Genomic DNA, 21,924 nt, shown 5'->3' with positions numbered 1-21,924 from the left:
TCAACTATAAAATAGGACAGGAAAAAATAACTTCCCTCATAATTTTTCTTTAGAACTGTTAGCTTAGCATACACTAGATTTAAGGCTAGTATGATCTTTATTACTTTTTAAATGGAACTTCTCAGAGTTATTTGTCTTTGAAACAAATCAAGAGGAAGACCATATGTACCACTGCAGACTATCTCAAAATACAGCTTCATTTCAGTTGAGAGGGGATAAAGAGAACTATTTATTTTCATAATGGCCCTATTAGGGCAGACCATGCCTCTGCCTAGAAATGCCCTGTTAGCAAAGCTGTCATCCAACAATGATCTCTGGGAAGGTGAATGAATATAGCACAGACTGTTCCTGCATTCATTTTAGAATAGTCAATAACTTCCCCCATGTCTCTACTATTTCACAAAGCATCATAATTTCTTAAGGTTTATTTTTTGTTTAGTAATAATGCCCTCTCATGGACCACAATTCGATCCACAGTGAAAACTTGCCTAAGCAGAGAATTATACACTAGAGAAATATTTACAAGATCTATTGTAATTTCTGCTGTAAGCAGTCTACAGGGTCATTTTTCAGACTACTATGTGAATTTGATATACGGAATTTCTTCTCCCACTGCCCCTAATCATATTCCTGGGTCATATATGACTGTTCAAGTCACTAATGGCATAAGATCAAGGAGACCCACTTTCAGAAGTAAATTCTTTATGGGACACTTGGGAAGAGGAGGTGCTAAGAATAATAAGCTGGACGCCTACTATGAAAAGGTGTTACTTGGGAATGCTTAAAGCCTAAGGAGTTTCCAGAGAGGATAATCTTTAAATGAGAACCCATGCCTCATTGAAGTCAGTGTGTCCTTTGAGTTGAGAACACATTTTGCATATCCTCGTTCACTACCAGAAAATAAATTTTGGGTGGACCTTTCATTTTTAAGACAAAATAAATAAACCCCAAAAAAGCAAAACAAAAAAACCCCTACCACCACTTGGGAATAGGATTACAAAAATTTTACATTGTTTCACTATCTTAAATACAATTTTCAATTCCCATTAGAATAATTGGTCATTTGTGTTTCAAATACAACAATGCATATGCAGATTATTTTTCACAAGACAAGAAGGAGAAAAAATTGATTTAATTTGGAAATCATCCCAGATGGAGGATATGGAAATTTTGTTTTCAAGGCACAAGAGAAATACTACCATTGTAATTTGAAATAAAAAAGAAAAATGTGAATCAAAGCCAATCATAATGATTATTTTGACATTGATCAGGGTGGATGCAGGAGAATATGATATGCTAAATTATGATGAGACACAGATCATTGACTTCAAAGTGTCAATAGAAAAGTTTGAAGAAAAAAGTGTTGGGGTTTGTGATGAGATATAAATGTTGGCTTACAGTGTGATGTTAAGGAGCTAGTGATTTTAAAGTTGTGATGTGAAATACTCTTTTTAAATTCTGTTGTCAGTAAAATTTGATGAAGTTTATTAGGTGCTACCTTGGAGATTAAACTTTTGTTTTACTAGTGGAAAAATATCTATATTGTGATAAAGTTCAGAAATCTTGTGGGTTTTTGGTATCTTTGCAGGTATAACTCCACATTTGGCAATTCCTTAAGTAAGAAACTGAAGAAAAAATTTAGGTTTTATGATAAACACATTAACTGTGCAATTAAGGTGCTGAAAATTGAAACTAATTACAAAAGGGTCCTGTAGAACAGTGGATTTTTAATTAATTGCTTAATCTTAGGCCTATAATATGGCTCTAAGGTTTGTTAAAAAAAAGGGGGAGCTTGAAGGAGTTGAAGCAGCACTAGGGAGAAGACTCATCCATACACTACTGCTAAGTGGCACTGTGCTATTATGATTTGGGTGCTCTCATCCTGAAGGCTGAACTGATATAGGAGGAATTTAAAGTCATGGATTTTAAGGGCATTAGGTCAGACACACATCACTATTCATGGTCTTTTTGCTATGGCATCAAGATGTTACTCCTCACATCCTCAGTTCTTCCCTCAAGACTACAAAATAAACACCACATTCACCACCCTCTCCTATCTCAAAGAGCTGACAATAAAGATTCCAGATCAGATGTCACTTCAGATTCTAGTTCTTAGTGTAATAAACAATTGTAGCTGTTGAGGGTTATAAAAATCTCTGTTTTGGAGCTCTGTAAGTTCTGGAAACAACAAAAAAACCCAATCCATAAGCACTAACAACTTCCAAATTTTTCAGAAGATTGCCTTTTTCTGAGTATAATCAGTGTTTTGTCTTTTTGGGTATGCTAGTGTTATTTATTAGACACCCATTAGTGTCTAATAGTGTTATTTATTAGACACCACCCATTACACTTAACTCAGTGGCAGGAGTAAAATTCTCTTCCTTTCTTTTTGCTCTTTGGGGCGCATTTTCTTGGGTGAAACATCCATCTACTTATTCTTGCTGCTAACACACTTAGAAGAAAATACAAAAGAGGAATAAATGCATGGATGTAATTACCAGCTCCTGATTAAGCACTGACAAGAGTAATCCTGGCATGTACTTGGGTTTGTCACTTTCAGGTGACATTAGGTGAAAAACTTCAAATTGCTCTTTTAGGGATAGAAGGCAGCAAAGCCTTTTTTGTGCATCTGGCCTGAAGACAGACACTTGAGCTGACACTGTGGCAGATTGTAAGTGGGCATAAGATATTCTTCCACCAGACAAAGTGACATTAATATTGTGCCTTGCCATGAGTTATCATGGCCACAAGCCATTAGTTCCAATTAAAATAATGATTTTCTCTTTCAGGGTGCAATGCCAGACTTTGTATCAGGTCAATGATTAATGCGTATTCCTTTTGTGCCTTTAATGGTGAAATATAAACAGCGTAGGCTAATCATCCATCTTCTTTAGAACGGACAGTTTTAAGTAGGACAAGCACACACTGGATGCAGATGTTCACCTAGGTATAGTGACTGTTTACTGAACACAATCATTTGTCTCCAATTCAACCTGGGGCTTAAAGTCAGAAGTTCCGAGAGGTGCCAGTTCCTGGTATTGATTATCTACAAAGTATTGTATTTTTTGTGTAAAAATAGGATATCTTTTTTTTTCTCTCTCTATGATTTTCTCAGTATAAATTGTCTCTTTTTTTTGTCTTTTTTAATTTTTTTTTTAATTTTCTCATTGGAGAGATCTTCAGTGGATTTTACAACAATTTATTCCAAATTATTAATCTAGAAGAACTGAAACACAGTGTCATGCTATAACAGTTTGAACTGGCTATTGCATGTTGACTCTGCCATGGCGTTAACTGTCTATACTTATTTTTGTTCAAGATTATAAGATTTACACAGCTCTAACAAAAGAGGGTTAAACAAACTGCTTAATGTTTGCTGTGGGTGACAAGCACAGAAACAATTATTAAATATTAGTATTAATTTGAAAGTGACAGAAACAGTATGTTTATAAATGCCATGACACACAGAGATGATTCATCATAACTAGAAGTCATACAGCTCACAATGCAGGCCTCAAATAATCTCTTGTACCTACACGTCTGAATGTTGTGCAAAATAAACTTATGAGGCTAGATTTTTTAAGGTATTATGTTCTTGGAGAATTTCAACCTTATGTTTGGAATTTTCTTGTTGTTTATGCCTGCAGCTAGCTGCCAAGGGCCACAGGGTCTAGTGGCCCAGGAAGCTGCTCTAACATTTGCATAATAGTACTATTTGCTTTGCTTTGTACATACAAACACATATTGCTTATCCACGCCCTGGAAATCTTCTTAAGTGTAAGGGAAGTGCAGAGCAAATAAATAAGTAGAACTTGTTGGTTTTGGATACAGTAATAAGGCTACTATATTAGGCAGTCCATCATTTGAACTGTCCAGCAATCAAAGTCCTCTGAGAAGAATGCACTCTTGGAAGCTGTCACTTCTCAAGTGGTGTTTGCTTGCTCAGATACATTGAATACTTTGGTCTGAGCATGGTTTTGGGATGGATTTTACCAGCTTGAAACTTACTTTTCCACTTTAAAGATTGGTCACCTATACTGGAAAGCAAACACCCCAGCAGCCTTGCTATGCAGGGTTTAATATCCAGTCATGCCCCTCCTTGCCACTGAATTGTGATAGATTTATCCAGACTTCTACTCTTATCTCACCATATTTTCCTCCATGTAGCAATGTAAGGCTTCTAACTGAGCATTAGCATTTTCCTAAGTGGCTAGAGAAAAAGGGTCTAAATTCACTGCCATGAAATAGTGCAGATAAGAAGAACCACTTCTAGATCAGATATTGAGAAATGATAACAAGGCACTGCCTTCAATAAAAGAAAACAGGTGTATTTGTACCCTGTCTAGCAGCTGGGACCAGGACTTATTTAATTTGTAGTTCCAGGAGCAGACATTTTTACCCACATTATCCAAAGATCCACATTGTAAAAAGACAGTAATTTCATAGGAAAAGGTGGTGGATACCAGATCAATTATGCCAGAAATCATGATCTTTCACTGCTAGGGCAGGTCAAAAATTTTAAACCTTTTCAGATGGAAAAAGCTGTTTTTTTTTGGGGAGCAGGGAAAGATTTATCAAAATTCAGCTAGTAGGGTGAATTTTTTAGGTAAGGGATTCCTCCCCCCTTAAGAATCCAAGAAGGTAATCTAATGCCTAGATATTTGCTCCATCTATTAATTCTCGTGGCAGATTAAAAAAGGAGAAGGAGAAAGCAGAGCATTATCGAAGTCCTCAAGACAGACTTCTGGAGAGAGAAAAATTACCTAAAACTACACCACAGTTGCTCCCAAAGAGGCTGTTACCACCTCTCCCACTTTAAGTCAGTATTTCTTGTTATCAAAGAAATGAGAGACAGATGATCAATATGTAGTATGCAGAGGAGCTCCTGAAACTTTCTTGTCATGAGGAAAGTTCTCATTTGCTAAGACCATTATAGTAACATGCAATGTATTCAGGATATAGATCAAGCTGTGGTTTTAAAACTGATGAGTTTGTTGATGAAATATTAAATTCCTTGCAGTCTTTCAAAGAAAGGGATGGGAAGAAGGGAAACTAAATAGCAAATAAGTTACTTGATTTGTGCTATAACAAGCAATAAAACCCAGAGACTTCTGTTCATGTTTACATCACTACTCCCAGTACCCACTAGGTCTTCATGGGTATTTGGACATGTTTGAGTGTTTGAGAGCAAAGTTGTCATACCACAAGTATTAATAATATCTGGAACTCATACAGCTCCCATGCAGCCTGGAAACAAGATCTGTATATATACCAATGGTGTTTGTAAACTTGCAGTCCTCATAAGAGAATGTTTGTTCCACTTGGAAACATTCAACTACCAGGAAAGGAAGCAGTGGTATCTGCTAGACCCCCAGCTACATTGGTTTTGTCAGTTGAAAGTACTTTCTCTCCAAATTAACTTCACATCTGAATAGGGAAGAGCCTTTATTTTTTGCTGCCATGCAATTTTCCCCCTCCCACTTCAAAATGACAGAAAAAAAATGGGTTCTGTCCAAGCCAACAACGAGAAAAAAATGCAGTTCTGCTTTCAGTGTTTTCTAGGTCAGAGTATTTTCTTTAGTCTACTTCCACAATTGTTTCATGTTCTAGGTTTGCTTTCATCACTCCAACAGACCTTTCTTTTCCTGAGACAGGTTGTTTGCAGCCTTAGTCACCTTGGCACTTGAAGTCTCCACTAGACTGCATCTCTAGCTACCTGAGAAGTAGTTTGCTTTTCATTCCACTTCTCCTACAGTGATTTATGTGTCCTTTTTACACCTCATAAATTGGTTTGAAACCAGTCCTTAGTTCCAACTGATCGTTACCTACACAAGATGATGCTTCAGAAGAAACTGCTACCTCTTCTCTGCAAAATTGGATGTTATTTCATTCAGGTGCCAAACAAACACAGAAGTACTCACTCAGGCAAATTCTCTTGTCAAAATCCAGGAATTGCTATGAAGAAAACACCCTTGTGATATTGAATACAGGATTCTTAATAGAAGAGTTTATTATTCAGGTATTCAAGTTTGGCATGATATCATCACCAGCGACCAGGAGATTCTCTTCTCACATGTTTTTGGTTCCATAATGGCATGAGAATGGCAGGGAAACAGGGAAGGAACCAGTAGGAAAGAAGCTGCCTATTCCTCCTGAGTAGACTATAGTTTGGCCCTTCCAGTGATCTCTGTGACTCCCTGAATGCTTACAGTCCACCAGCTGACAAATATGAAAAAGGCTGAAGTGGTGGGACTCTGCAGGGGCTATAGCCTCTCTGCCCAGCTCCAGGTTAGCATAGCTTAGAGAGGGTTTGTAAAAAAGAAGGATCAAACACAGCAAGGACTGTGCTCACTGCAGCCTGCTGCCTGAGCTGAAGAGATTTCCTCCCCTTGTCCTTCCTCACAGATCTCCTTTGTGGAGGGCCTGGGCAAATCAGCTACTGATGTCACAGTTATCTGCTTAATAAGGAGGCAATTTCCACAAGATAACCATCTTTCCAGAAGATCCCCAGTGTTCATCTAGAAGGACCATATCCACTCCCAATGTGACCATGCAGTTGGCTTTAGTGGTATTGAATTGCTTCCTCGTAGGTCTGAAATTGGCTGTAGGACTCTGTGAAAGAATTTTTATTCTGAAAAGCAGTGAGAGACACATTAAAACCTCTATGTTTACACTTTAGGTGTCCCATTGTTTTTAGAAGAAATGGGAAGCTGAAGTACTTAAAAGAAAAAAAAAAACAGCATTTGAGTACTCTACACAGTTTTCTGGTGTTGTTAAAATGATTGTCAAAGCCACCAGTATCAAGACAATTTGCTACTGTGCATATGTCCATGCTACATGGAATCCATCATAAACATATTGCGTGTAACTAATGCAGACCTTACTGAATGAGTTCTTGTCTGATAATGAAGAATGCTTGTATTTAAAGCAAGGGAACCTTTAAAGCATGTAATCTTTTATGGTCACATTGCAAAAAAAATTACTCGACAAATGGTGAAGTTTTGGTAATAAGTGTGAATTTGAAACATTTGTTGTTAAAGATTGCCTCCCAATACTTAAGAAAAGTTGTTATAAATTATATTTTTCATTATGTGGGACCTGCATGCATGAAAATTCCTCATAAATGCTAAAAAAAGATAAGAATATTGAAATTTTTTTCTGAATATCAAAGCTATATGCTAACAGCAAGCTACTTATTCTGAATTACATTGTATAGTAGTTTTAGCATTGTCCCCTCTATATATCTGTTACAGATGAAAGTAATAAAATCTGAGAATCTTAAATGTTACAGATAAATGAAAACACTTTGTATTTGTGGCGGCTTTCTTGTTAGGCTCAAGTGTATTTTAAGATTGGGTTGGACTCATTGTCTTTAATTCGCAGTAGGGGGAAGAAAATTACAGTCATCTGTTTCTGTTCCTTTCTGTATGTCTGTAAGTACATGGATCACAGTCAAGATAATGCTACCTAAAAGTTGTTTGAGGTCCTCCTAATCCCCCCACTTCTCTGTGGTACCAACCTGTTCTACTCTTCAGTCTTAGACAAGCAGTCATAGTCTACTGCTAACATTCAAAACTGTGCCATGTAGGTGAGTTGGCACAAAATCTAGAGCATAGAAGGTTTCACTTCCTTTCCACTCTGGGATGTGCTTTGGGCTGAATCTTGTGCTTCCTTTAGCAGTGCAGATGTTTCAGGCTCATGGTACAGGAAGGCCCAGAGCCAGCTAGTGTGACTTTACAAGTGAGCTTTTCCTCACATGTGAACCTGCTCTCTGTGTTGCTGCACAGACAAGAGTTTATCAAGTCCACAGACACAGAATCTGGTACTGGCACATGTAAACCATATTACCTGTTTATGTAAAATATTTTTCACGTACAAATAAAAGGACAACCTATACCTCTAAGAAAATCACAGCTTAAAACTAATGTTTATCTTTTTTTTTTTTTATTATCTGTTCCTGCAACAGCATTCCTATTACAATCATTAGTATTTTCAGGGCCAAACTTTATTTACAGTGTGAAGGCTCATGGAGTGGTCCATCTGGCTCCTGGCTGGGAAGAGAACCTTTTATGCCAAAATGCACCTCTGAGAGAAAGCACACGGGATGTGTAATGGGGCTTAAGCTAGAAATGTCAAAACATTTTGCATATCCTCATATTTGTAGCATCAATCATGACAAAATCTGGATCTCTCTCAGTTTTAGATATTTAAAAATTGCATCATGTAACTGTTTATGAGTTCTGTCTTGTTGTTTGCTACTTAGCAAGAAATTTCACAGCATCAAGACACAGGCCTCCACACAAAATCCTATTGATTTCTGTATGAAGAAACCTTTTGAGGAAAAACATACCAAAACCTCTGAAACTGGAATTGAAAGCTGTGTAATATTTGTAATGCCAGCACTATTATGCGGTTGTCACCAGACGCTGATGTAATGGAATATATAAGCAAGTGAAGAAATGGTATTTGCTTGGTTTACTATGCTAAATATCAGTGGTGAAATCTCTCATGCATCTACAGTCCTGAAATCCAAAAAGCAGCTCTGTTGCACACGAGGTCACGAACCTTGTCTGGGTAATTGATCTGAATTTGGGCTTGGAGGTTTGCTCATCATCTGTAGGTATTCCCTGGAGGTGCTCCCTATCCTGACTTGTGACATGACAGAAAAAAGAATAAGCAAAGAAAAGTTTGTCTGTGAGCAGTGGAACCTCCAGACCTTGCCTGCTAAATTAATATTGAAAAGAAAACTTATACTACGTACCTGACCCAGAGCAATGTTAGCTGAGAAGCAAAGAAAGTTAATAGTTTAAATGAGTAAAAAGTCCCAGAGCTCTCAGCATTTATAGAAAGTAAGGGAGGGGGGAACCCAGAAAGCACCTGAAGGGTAGGAATTTCTAGATTATACCTAATAGCAACTCAGCCAGCATGGCTGATGTTAATGATCTGTGTGCGAGGGGCCCAAAGGTTGCCAGATCTGAACTGTGCTTCCTTCTTACAGAAATGACAAGCAGGAAATATTCCATTACTGCTCCAGCCAGATCTGTAATGACTTCTCTGCCTTTTTCCCTGCTGTAGGTAAAGGCTTACCCATGCAATTTCCTTCTTTTGTCTTCATAGAGTTGAGGATAAATTATTTCAACCTCTTTGCAGGGGGCATTTGAAACTAAAGTTATTTTTAGGGAGAAATAAATTCTTTCATGTAAGATGCGGGAGTTGTTGCTCCTCAGGCAGCTGAGAGAATATGAAAGGCACTTGAAGTCTTTTTAAAAGCTGGGTTCTGATGTTTAGCTTGAGATCAAAGAGGGAATGGGAAAAGGAGGGGAAGCCGAGTTTCTAGTGAGCTATCGGTATATACAGCCTTGTATATGCGTCCTTTGAAGGACTTGCCATTACATTTCTGATCTTTGAACTCTTTTTCTTATTTTATGAAGGTGAACTGAATTTCTTTTCAGTTATCTTATTGTGAAACTAATGACTATGCCTTAGATGCCTTGAGAAGATTTTACGAATCTAAAAAAAGAACACAGTGTCAGTAACTTAGTTATTTCACTCCCACTTTTTTGTAGGAAAAATGCCAATGTAGTTTTAAAAGATTAACATCTAAAAATATACTTTACCAGGTTTTTGAAAGCACAGATCAGGATTTTGATGTCATACTCTAATACTTTAAGCTCAGTGCTGTTACTTTAGTATATTTATTTTGTTTGCAGTAAACCTATTTTCTTTCCAAGCTGTTTTATTTTTTGAGAGTGGAACATTTGAAATTTAAAATTCATCTTGTTGCTGCTCTTACAAATACTTGCAAAGCCACTGCTGACTTGTGTGAAGAATAATAATCAAGATAAATGAGCTACTAATAGCATTTGCAACTAATGCAGATGCCAGCCAAGTGTCCCCAGCAGAATGACAAAACCTTCTTGTTGGTTTTGATCTAATGCTAGGTATACCACTTACTTTCTGACACTTTGAGGAAAAGCATAGCTAATGGTGTGTAGCTGAGGGGCAGTGCTGTCTATTTATCAGCCTGTGTAGCAGAGAGATTGGTTGTGGAGCTCAGAAGCAAGCTGTATTGATCTCAGCTACACTACACTCTTATTGTTTCCTACATTTACCCAACCTGATATTATTCACTGGAGCCAGGAATCAATTAGGGTTTATGGCTTCTGCAGTGGAAAATATATAATATAAAAGATATAATTTCCAATATTGTGTGGGATGCAAAAATTTGGGGTTTTGACAAGAAATGGAACCAATGTAAATAAGAAGCAATTTCTTTTAATATTTCCATATGGCTGTAGCAGCCTCCATTAATACAAATTTTGCCTTTTTAGCTCTTTAAGACCTTTACTGAGATGGGAAAGGAATGTAATTCCCATTATTTACAGCTCGTGAAATTGATGTAAGAGAGGGAAGAGCTGCCTTGCTCCAGGGAAGAGGTGGTTGAAGTAAGAAGAGTGGAAGCATACTTGCAAGAGTGGTTTGAGTGCTTATAAATATTGATGCAGTAGTGTCTTACATTGTGATGATTTCTGAGCTTCACAAATTCATGAGCTTCTTGTTATGTTACTACATGGTTTTGTCAATAGACAATGATAGCTTTTAATACAAAATTCCAGCACATTTGCAAGCATACGGTAGAACCCCTGGAGAGGTGCTGATTTGGATCAAATGAGCGATAGAGGCAGAGATGATAACATGAGGGATTGTTTTTTACTCAGTTTGTTGAGAGTTGTTTGTTTCTTTCTGGGACAAAGATGGACTGATTATTTACTTACAGCCTCCCCTGTTACTTTGTTGTGTGCCCATGTCACACATCACAGGAATGGCATTAGAGCAAAAATTTCAACCCACTGACAAATCAAGTGTTCCAAGTAGGTTCTGTTGTCACTGTCACCCACGAAGCCTCAATGAAGATAGGTGCAAACCTGCAACAGAAAGCAGAGAAAAATGGGCCTAAGCTCAGCACTGATTGCAGCACAAGCAAACTGCTTAGTAAAAGCAGAAAACATCACTTAAGTGCCTGGGAAATCTAGGTCCACCACTCAGCTGATGCAGATTTCTGTGGGATCTCCTGATGTGTCCTCAGCACACATTGTGAGAAAGGAAGCAGGGGAAACTCCAATGATCTTTGGAAAAGCACACACTCAAATGTCTCCATGCTCATATAGCCCTTGTTTGCCAGGTTATGCTTCCCTGGGGAAAGAACCTGGCTAGTGAAACCCTATGGGAACGTTCCTGGAATCTCTGTATATACTGATGATATGATGGGAGCACCTTGGCTTCATATGGTTACATTCTTCAAAGGTTTCATAGCAGTCTGTGGTAGCTATGGCAACAATAATCACCTTAACACAGAAGAAAGCAGGCAGTTCAAAGGCACAGCCACTGGAAACTGAACCCATTATCACAGAGGTACCTGCTGACACTGCAGATGCTCATTGGAAGAGAAGTCAGTACGGACACAGGTGTATTAACTGTGGGAAAAGGACAATTGCACCTTCACCTCACCCATCCTCACAAAGTTCCTGCCTATTATTGCAATAGTCTGGGACCTGGCAGCTTGGCACATATCTACAAGGCCTAAAACCTACTTATTTCCCTACAATCTCATTTCTACTGCACAGTGTGTCCCAGTGGTTCAGAACTGTCAGATGGGACCATTGCCATGGCAGGTCCGACAGATGTGGTGTTAGCCTCTGCTGACTGAAAGGCAGAAGAGGGGATGCCCTCAGTCCCTACCAGCTCAGAATAATGAAAAGAGTAAATCCCTGGAATTGTTTATTTTCTGCTCTTGTTCCCTCATGGTTCTCCCAGGCTGCCAGGGCTCCTTTGATCCTTACACCAGGAGGTGACCATGCAAACTCATGAATCCAGGAAGAGGCAGAACCACCTTGCTGGGCAGAGCCCACCCTGCACAGGCACCTCAGGCAATGGCAATCACAGGCTTTGCAATCTGCTTAAGGGTTGCTTTTTCACCACCCATTTTTCATCTTTTAGTTCTCTCCCTAGGTTTGCTGAATTGTCTCCAAGTGAATTATCTCCAAGTGAACATACTGAATTCTTTCCATCATGGCTGGATCTTTCCCTAACCCTTTGCCCCAAACTACTCAGATAAAGTGTGATTCCCCAACTTATAATTGTCATGAAAGAAACACCTACTGTAAGCTCTGATGACGTTGATTTCTGCCTTCTCCATCCTTCTATCTGCTCTGCACTGAAATTATTTTGTTTATAGCATTCAAAACAAGTACCAGTGGATATAAAGCAGTTGGCAAGCAGACAGAGTACACTATTTTTTAATAGTTTATTTCACTAAATTAATGTATATTTTTCCTCCTGGCTATTTTGACAAAGATTGAATAAAGTACATGTGAGAAACATTATAATGCAAAATATCCCCCAAACTGCTGCTGGTAATTGGTAGTGTCTATTTCCAAACATGAACATGACTAATTAGAGATAGGCAGCATCACCAAGTAATTAGGTACCTTAAGTAATCTCTCTTTGAATTACATATCCAGTCAGAAACAATTGATGAGATTATCCAGTAAGTGAGAACATGCATTATTAGAACAGCAGTGGCCCAAAGAGTAATTTCTGGGCATTAAGTCTTCTCTGAGAAGCAAAGACAACAAAGACTGCATTTTTCTTGGTGTCATTGCCATGTAATTTTTAGTATAATTTTTAATTGCAGCAGTTTTAGTTTCTCTCCCGTTTTCCACCTTACACTTCTTTTGGACTTGTTCTCTCAATGTTCCAGGAATGTGGATATTAATGTGGTTAGGTTAAGTTTTTCACAATAACATCCCCTTAAAATGACTTTTGGGAATGAACAAGCTGATTCCCACTTTGCTCTGCTTATTTCAGTTCAGTGGGATGCCCTCCACAGGACATATGCTTCTTCGAGTAGATAACAAAATAGCTGAGCTACAAACTATGGCTTAAAGAGAGGTCAAAAAAGAGCTTCTATGAAATGTTCTCTAAAATGTTCTCTCCACAGTATATTTTATATGACTTTGTAATTTCCCACTTGCTGCTTACACTAATGGAGAGCTACATCCTTGTGAAATTAACTCACAAACTTTCCTTTAGCATCTTTAGATGTCACTGAAAGGGTTGAAGGTTAATTAGGGTATTTATCTTGGCTTGTTCTATTGCTCACCTTCCTTCAGTCCCTTTTCTGCCAAAGTTTATTAAGTTCACAACTGAATTTATCCATATAATCATGTCTGCTCTCAGGAAAATAAAGTGAGTTTGAGGCCAGTACTCAATTTTGTTCAGAGGATAACGGGAGGTTTTCTAATTTTTTAAAGAAGACACACAACATCAAAGAGCAAAGAAAGCAAACCTGCAGTGTCTTATTTTTCATTTTTCAAAAAAACTGTGCAGTTCAGACAGTATTTAGGTTTTTCCCCCTCTCATATTGAAGGTATCAGCTTTGGTTTAATTGCTGATTTCTCTGTGGTACCTGTAACATATCAAATTAAGGCTTTGAAGGAAAGAGTCTAATGTCATCTTTGCAACTCATATACTGAACTGATCAAAAGCTCTTCAGTCTTTTCACTTAAACTGATTTAGGCTCATTTAAAAGTTGTATGCAAAAATGTTCAGAATTTAGCTAACAGGGGCAGATAACTTCACAAAATGGTCAAAAATACTTTATAATACCTATAGGAGACACAAATTTTACATGACTGTTTGTAGACACTTAGTGGATGAAAAGCAGATCCCATCCTGTGATCCTGATGTCCTCCTTCACTTATTTCTTTGCACTATTTCTGTTTTCTAGACTGGTGACTCACTAGGTTTTCTTTCTGCCCTTTAGCACATCCTTATTGGAAGAACTATTGTTGCCCTGTTGCAACTATCTTCAAAAATAGATATCTGGATCTACTAGTAAGAAAAAATACAAATACAAACAGAATGAAATCAACTCTCCCAGTTTCAGGATATGCAAATAAATGCAGTAAATATTTCTTCCATGTGACTGTGTTGTGGGAGCTGGGGTTGTATTTTGCTTCTGCTATCTGTATTTTAAAAGAAAATAATAAGGACAAAGAAAACCTGTCTTAGGAAGAGTTGAATGCTCTAATCACAGTGCAGAGTGGCATCCCTTTGGAGGCCAGAGAAGAGCAGAACAGATTTGGTGCTGTGTTGTTATCTTGGCAGCTTGGGGTGGAAGTCCTGCCTCTGCCCAGTTGCTGCACAGGGAAGCTGGGTGCCAGAGAATGGGGCTAGATCTCATACAAATGGACAGAGGAGGAGTAGATGACTAAGATTAGAGGTAAATTTAGTCTAAATTTTAGCTTTAATCCACAAATTTACTTACTATGCTACATTTTTGCAGCACAAAGCAGAGCTGAGTCCAGGAGTGTGGAAATAACAGCATCTCCTGTACCCTGAACTACCCTTCCCACAGATACAGAAAGAACATTCCTTGCCTCTCTTCCCCTCCCTCCTCCCTCACTTTCAGCTTACAATAAGTGAGAGAATAAAGTTCCTTTTCATTTAAGGTTAGAGTAACTATTGGTGAGGTTGCAAACATGGAGAACTCCATCACAACTTTTTTTTATTCTTTCTCAGAAATTCGTTGCTCTGCCTCTACTTTATTAAAACTGCAAGGTCAGATTTTTAGCAGGGGCAAAGTAATGTAACTCTGTGAAAAACAATTAAGTTAAGGGGATTTAAACAACAGAGAATTTCATCCCTCTATCACTTGCATCTTATGCACCAATATGCCTTTTTTTCAAATGTGATTATGTATGTATTTGCTAAGAATCAGAGCAGACAAAAAATTTCAAGTGGTAAAGAGCACAGCTACATAGAAAAATAGAAGAAGAAAAAGCAGAAGAGGACAGGATTTCCCCAGCAACATTTTCTCAGCGTTGCAGTTTGCCAGCTTTATGATACATAATCTTAGCTTTAACAAATCATGGTAATGGGGCCTCAATTTGTGCTTCTTTTATTTTTCTTTTTTTTTTTTAATAGAATGTTAAAAAATGCAAATGAGGGCACTTATAGTTATATTTATGTATCACACACTGAATCAGCCCTTCACTAAAAAATATTTTCTTGCATGGTATTTGTTGCTGTATAGTTGCCACTGCTGCCATTCACTAACTGAGAGGCATCATGAACATCAGACTTTAACATCATTACATTTTCTGCCTCTTGGATGGGATTTGTGTTCTGTTTCCAGATTCTATTACTGGATGAGTGTCTCTGCCTTGAAAGAAGAAAAAAGGAAAAAAGAAAAAGGTATAAGAAATGTTTTTATTAAACCTTCCTCTTAGCTTTACACGTCTTTTTTTTTCATCTTTGTAGACTCCATGTTTTTTTAATGATTGCTCCATTGCTTGTAGAAAGTTGAGAGGATAAGAGAAGGAAGGAGAAAGCGCTCAGAATAATTCAATTTTCTACTTTGTGAAGAGAAAAATCTGTCTCTGGGCTACAGCTAAAAAATAATAAAAAATGATGTTTTCCTTTTGTAACTTCTAACACATTTTATTTAAAGAAAAAAATCCTTTTTAATCATAATTTTTTTTCTTAGGAAGTCATGTGCTTTGTAAAATCTCAGAAGCAGGTGATGCACATACTTGAATTTGCAAGGAAACAAAAGAATTTTGTAATGGAACAGACACTGAAGAGAAACCTAATGAGGTTCAACAAGGGCAAGTGCAGGGTCCTGCACCTGGGGAGGAATAACTGCAAGTACCAGCACAGGTTGGGGCTGACCTTCTAGAGAGCAACTCTGGATTTTGGGGGATGACCCCTTGACCATGAGCTGGCAGTGTGACCTTGTGGCCAGTAGAGCCAATGGCATCCTGAGGTACATCGGAAGAGTGTGGTCAGCAGATCAAGAAAGATTTGAGACACCCAAATATTGAAGGCTAATGACTCAAAGAAATGGCCATTTACAAAAGCAGTGGATGCTTTGTTGAGGTCATATTTGCTCCCCCCAATCAAAGGGGAAAAAGACAGGTTTTGGGTGTGTGGGGGTGAAACCTCTGACCTGCAATTATCTCTCAGTGTTGGCATTTGCTGAGGTTGAACGTACTTTTTCCTTAGAATGGACACAAACTGAATACTCACAGGCATCAGTGTGATTTGACCTGGGTGTTAAACTGAGTCTGTGCCTCACTTTAGTATATTTATCCACTGTTTATGGTTAAAGGGAAAATCCTTTCCAACTCATGTGGTTTAAATCAAATCAGGTTTGAAGCAGTGTATTCATTAATTGACAGAATGTGTTTAACTGGAGAGCTGATAAATTCCAATATTAGTCACTTGTAAAATGTTAATAAGCACCTAAAGTTTCTAAACACCCTTCTTTTACTAATCCATAAAAATTTTCATCCTACGAAGACAGATGCACACGTTCCAGCCCCACCTCCAATCACCCTGCTCCTGGAAATGCTCACATAGTTCTGATAAAGTGCTCATCAGCATCACAGCATCCCATGTTTTGAAGAGAGACATCCCATGTCTCTTTGCTGTAGCAAAGACAGTGTTCAGGACTTGTTCTGCTTTATGACTTGCTGAGGAATGAAAACTCCCTGTCTCCTAACAGCTGTGTTTTAGAGAAGGTGAATAATGATTATTGACGCTTAAAATTACTTACAATTGACTGCTGAAGACAATGAAGCAAGCCTAATGTTAATGCTAATCATGGGTACAAGTCAGGTGTGTTTTAATAGCAATATTCAGGGACTGATGCATTTAACTTCCATTAGTTTTAATAGGAGTTATCCACACGAATCCATGCATATCGATAAGTAAAGTATACCTTGTACGTAGGAAATTCAGGCCATTCTATTTAGAACAAAGAAGAATGGTTTAGTCAGAAATGGCTTTCTTTTTTACAGGATGGCAATTCTCATTGGGAGGTTATTTTTCAGATGCAGACTCCCCACTTTTCAAAACATCTACTGTTCGCTGCTGTCTGCAAAGAGCATCAGAAGATTTTTAGGCAGTCTGGTTTATTTGAGTCTGGCTTCTCAGTCAGGAAACAATCTTTTTGGTACTGAACTACAACTGACCAATCTATCTGGTGCCTTAAATACAAGAGGGATTCCTGCAGCGTTGTATACTTCGTCATGTTGGGTTGCTACTTGCAGGAAATTAGGGCTCATTTCATGAACTAGAAATAAGCTAAAGAGTTTTAAGAGATAATTTAACATTTTAAGGGTCTAGTACAAAGTCGTATTCTTTTAAATAAGACCATTCTATCCTTTCATTCTTTTTGATATACCAAAAGAAGTAAAGGTTTATTTAAAATTCTGATTTCCACGACAAATGTAAAAAACCCCAATTCTTACAGGCTAAGGAAAATAGAACAGGTTTTAGAATGGAAAATTACAAGTGTACTGCAGACTTAAGATACTCCTCTTGTTTGCTGCTCAAGTTGTTTAACAGAATAAACAAAGGCACCAAATGAGGGAAACAAAACTCCAAGTTTATTGTCCCATTGCTTCTTGTTCAGTTGAGTATTCTACCTTTACCCAAGGCTAATAATATGCCTCTAAAAGCTCTAATGTCATTGAGAAGAGAAAAAATCCCTCAGGAGAGCAATTCAGAGAAGTTAAATTTAGCTCTAGCTATGGCTCTGGTTTGCCATTTTGAGGGGATCTCTCTTCTCTGCTGACTGCAGATGGAGCCCATGGAAGGACGGTGGGCAAAAGTTAGTTTGTAGAAAAGCCTTCCTCTGTGTCTGGGTAGCTCCTTAAAGGCCTGCACACCACCATCCAAGGGAACTGTTCTTTTTAACTACTTTTGCCTAAGGGCTTCAGATTTTCTACTAAGATTAAGGATTTCTGGTGTTTGATCATGTTGGTTTTGCCATTGAAAATGTTTCAATGTGGTTGGTAAATTATATGCTGTAAGAGAAAGAGTGCTTCTAGTGAAAAGCAGAGTTTCTTCACTCCAAAAGATTTTTGATTTTTGTTTATTTTAGTGGTTTGGATAGATATTAATACCTTGTTTCTCTCTCTGTAGTCTTAGTGATTTAGTTCCAGGTTTGCTAGGGAACAGTCTTAGATACGAGTATAGGAAAATGCAATGCAAATCATAGCTAGCACTGTTGTCTACTTGACATTCAGAAAAGGACCCTTGGGAAGTATCTACTAAACAAATGTATTAATATGACAGGACCTATTTCATTGGGTTTTTGTTCTGAAAGACAAGGTGAAATATGAAATTCACCAAACAGGTAGGATGAAGTAAATTATTTGCAGTGAGCCCCAGATGATATAATAGCTCAAATCCACGAAAATCGATAGCAATGCACAAGGCTTTGAGAGACCAAATTCTCACTGAAAACTTCATAAATTCTGTTTCTTTATTTGAGAGCTTCTATTCTGAGTACACTTTCAACAATATCACTAAAAGCCTTCATGTTACACAGCAAGGAGTGGTCTCATTTTGACAGACTCTGCCTATTTATCTTTATTATTTGTACTGAATGAGTTAGCTTTGTTTGATAGAACTGACCGTTATCAAAAAAGCTTTTAAATTATGCTAAAGACAATTTTTTATTCTTTCTGATATTTACATTTAAAACCAAAGAAATTTTAGTTACTATAATATTTTTTAGCTTTGTATTTTATCTTACATATGACATATATTTCTGAAGTGGAATGCAGGCTTCTTCTTTCCATATTATAGCTGTTTTAATGCCCTTCACTGTGATAGTCTTTACTGACATAATTTTTTGTGTTCTTACAAGCAGCCTATATATGTCCAGGTTCAAAATTGTATAGATGTTTGATCAGATCTTTTGCCAAGGAGCAAGAGATCTCGGGACTGTAAGCCTTTGGGAAGTGTTTATGTCTTTAATATGCTTCAGATGATTAATATTAATGGCTCTGGTGCAGTGAAGACCATGTGGCTCACACTCTGTGCAGGAAGGAGATGAGGACATGGCTCTGACTTATCCCTTCCAGTCACTGTGCCAAACTTCCAGTCAGTCTGAAAGGAGAGAAGAATATCTTCTCTTTAGTTCATCAGCACTGCTTTTATTGCTTGTAGTGAAAGCTAAGTAAAGATAATGACCGTGTACTATCAAAGTAAGTTTCCTTAATATATATTTAGACTCCTGAAAAATATTATCAATTTTTTGTAGATCCTCACTTCTTTTCAAAGGTATTGGTCGTTGTAGACCCGTATTATGTATTTAGGGTAAGTAAATCTTTAGCCTGCATTTGTGTACATTGCCTTAATTACTTTCACAAAGTGCAAATGGAGTGGGAGTGCTTGTGTTTGTGTATTGTCCATTTAGTAAGTAGGTCATGCCAGTGGCATGCAATTGTGCTTATCAACCCTGTGGCAGTGCAAAGGCTCCCTGCTGCTGTGTTAATACTGAAGCAAAGCCAAGGGAGCTTATTTTCAAAGACAGACAAACACTAATCCCACAATGACACAGTTTTATTACGTTGTCAAGATGTCTATGCCTTCTTCTTCACTTCACGTGGCATAAGGGGGTGGGTATGGACAGCTGGGTGCCCCTGCTCAGAGCTTACTGGATGTGACACAGGTGTGGCCTGGAAATAGCTGGTGTAGCTGGTAGCATGTTGTTCGGAGCTCTGACTTAGGAAATAACCTCTGCTGAGGTTACTCTGTCACATTAACCCATGTCATGCACCACCTCTGAGCCTTCCAGGCTGACTTGGACCCTGTCCAGCCAGCTACAAGCTCAGGCACACGTCTTGACTTGTCTCTGTAGACACACCTTGAGTAACTGAATGACCACTGGAAGACTGCAGGTGCAAATATTTGACAATTCTTTCCTTCTGTCACTGTCCACAGTATCCTGCTCAGCTCAGATAGCAGGGAAATATTCTTGTTTGCCTAAAACCAGTCAGTTAGAGAGAGCTGCCTTCACCCCTGTGGGTTTTCTTTTTTAAAAATGCAACCAGGAGTCACAGGCATGGTTTAGCAGTCCACTGTATTAGAAATGAGCACAGCAGAAGTTCCTTTGCAGAGAGAAGTCTAACTTAAATTTGGTGTTCTAGTGATTTTGAGTGAGTAGAGCTGTGATCTGAAGAGCTGGTCCAGATGTGACTTGAATTCTGTCTACAAACTGCCCATTTTTGAAAACAAAAGTATTTGAATACGTCCGAGTTTTTCACATACCCAAAAGCTATTTTGCTACATTCTGGAATATGAGCTAATTAAGCTCAGTTTTAGTTTCATTTAATTTCGATAGAAATAGATAATTTACATATTCAAAAAGATTTTATTTAGTAAAAAACAATTATTGTAGGTGAAAGAAATATGGGGTAATGATTCATTGAATTTACTGCTAGACAAAAATCACATCGTGGTATTTAATAAAAAAATCACTGCTTAGTGCCTAAGACGTGAAAAAGCCACTGCACTACTTAAAGTACATCAGAGGCAAAGAGACAATATAGGTCAGAAACTCTACAAGACTGGAGAAACTTTTTTTATTGAAGAAGAAACAATTTATATATTTTCATCACGTCGAAACTACTGAGCTTATAAAAATCAAATGTTTAAAATTCTAAATTAGAAAGAGATACAGAACAGGCTGATTGTTGCCTGCAGGAAATCTTCCAGACTGTTTTCTGACATTCTAAATATAAAATATGCCATATGAGAAATGTCTGATTCATTCTGAAGCCTGTGATGAATGTTCACCAGGAACCATTGACCATTGCCTCATCTCAAGTGGAATCAAATTGGAAATTTTACAGAGAAAGCATAGGCAGACCTCTGGAGTTCAGTATTTAATCTAAGTTCCTTGTACACCTTTCATCTTGCCTGAGCAGATAAAGCAATTTTTTTTTCACAGTTTGGTGAGAGATGACCACTGTCAGCTGTACAGTGAGTCTGTAAATGTGGAAATATAATTGTTGGGAAACAAGGAGAGTGAATTGTTAGGAAAGCTGTCCACTCTCATTTTTTTCCATTCCCTTGTTTTCATTCAATCTTTTTTTTTTTCCCTTGCAAAAACTGGGAAAACCCCACCCCAACTCTTTGTTTATTTTAAAGGCATTCTGTCTCCTGAAAATATTTTAATGAGACCTACCTCTTTTCCTGAGTTTTTTGCAATAGAAATTTCATATAGAAATCGAAGCTCTGCTGTTAAAATTCCAGAACACAACACTGGCATGGAATGGACAGATAGATACCACAGTCCATAAAAATACCAAATTTATAGGCTGTTTAGCCATAAAACACACACACACACTATCTCAAGTATTTTGAATACTACATAATACAAAGATAATTGAACTGGAATAACAAATTGAATGAAACATTCCTAAGCATGGAAACATAAAATCCTGTGAGATTTAATTCACAGTCTGCATGAAAGTTAAAGAACAATAGCAGACAAAGCAACATCTAAATATGTGACACATTTGCAGATTTGCGACCTGCCATTCATACTAACATTAAATGTGGAAACTTGTTAGCATTTTCTCATACATTTCCTGTTCTTTTCAGAAACTTCTGGGTTTATTGCTGGCTACTGTTCATGCTTTATTTGTGTGAAAACACACTTTCTTCCTCACAGAAAAACTAAAACATGGGAATTTCAATTTAAAAGGTCAAGTCAGTATTTGTTGCCTTTTAACTACAGCTTTCTATTGTAAATTGTTGCTGAGAAATTAATTGGAAAGAGCCAAGAGGGTATTCTTCATGACATTATTCCAGGGCGTAGTTTTCAAGCTGTTTCCTACAGAGACAGAAACACATTACAAGTTCTGTCCCCATGTAAGATAGCATGCACTGGGGCATAATGATAAGCAGATGGCATTATTTGCAGTGGAAGTAATAGCAACCAGAAGCATTTCTGCCTATGTTATTTTGCAAATGTTTTTATATTATGTTTTGTTAAAGTCTGGAACTTTATGTGCTTTTCCATTCTAAAGTATAGGTATTGATAGCAATTGATGGGAG

This window comes from Camarhynchus parvulus, chromosome 2 (assembly GCF_901933205.1).
Source record: "Camarhynchus parvulus chromosome 2, STF_HiC, whole genome shotgun sequence".
Taxonomy (NCBI): Eukaryota; Metazoa; Chordata; class Aves; order Passeriformes; family Thraupidae; genus Camarhynchus; species Camarhynchus parvulus.
The sequence above is the reverse complement of the archived record's forward strand: the minus strand, read 5'-3'. Positions refer to the sequence as shown.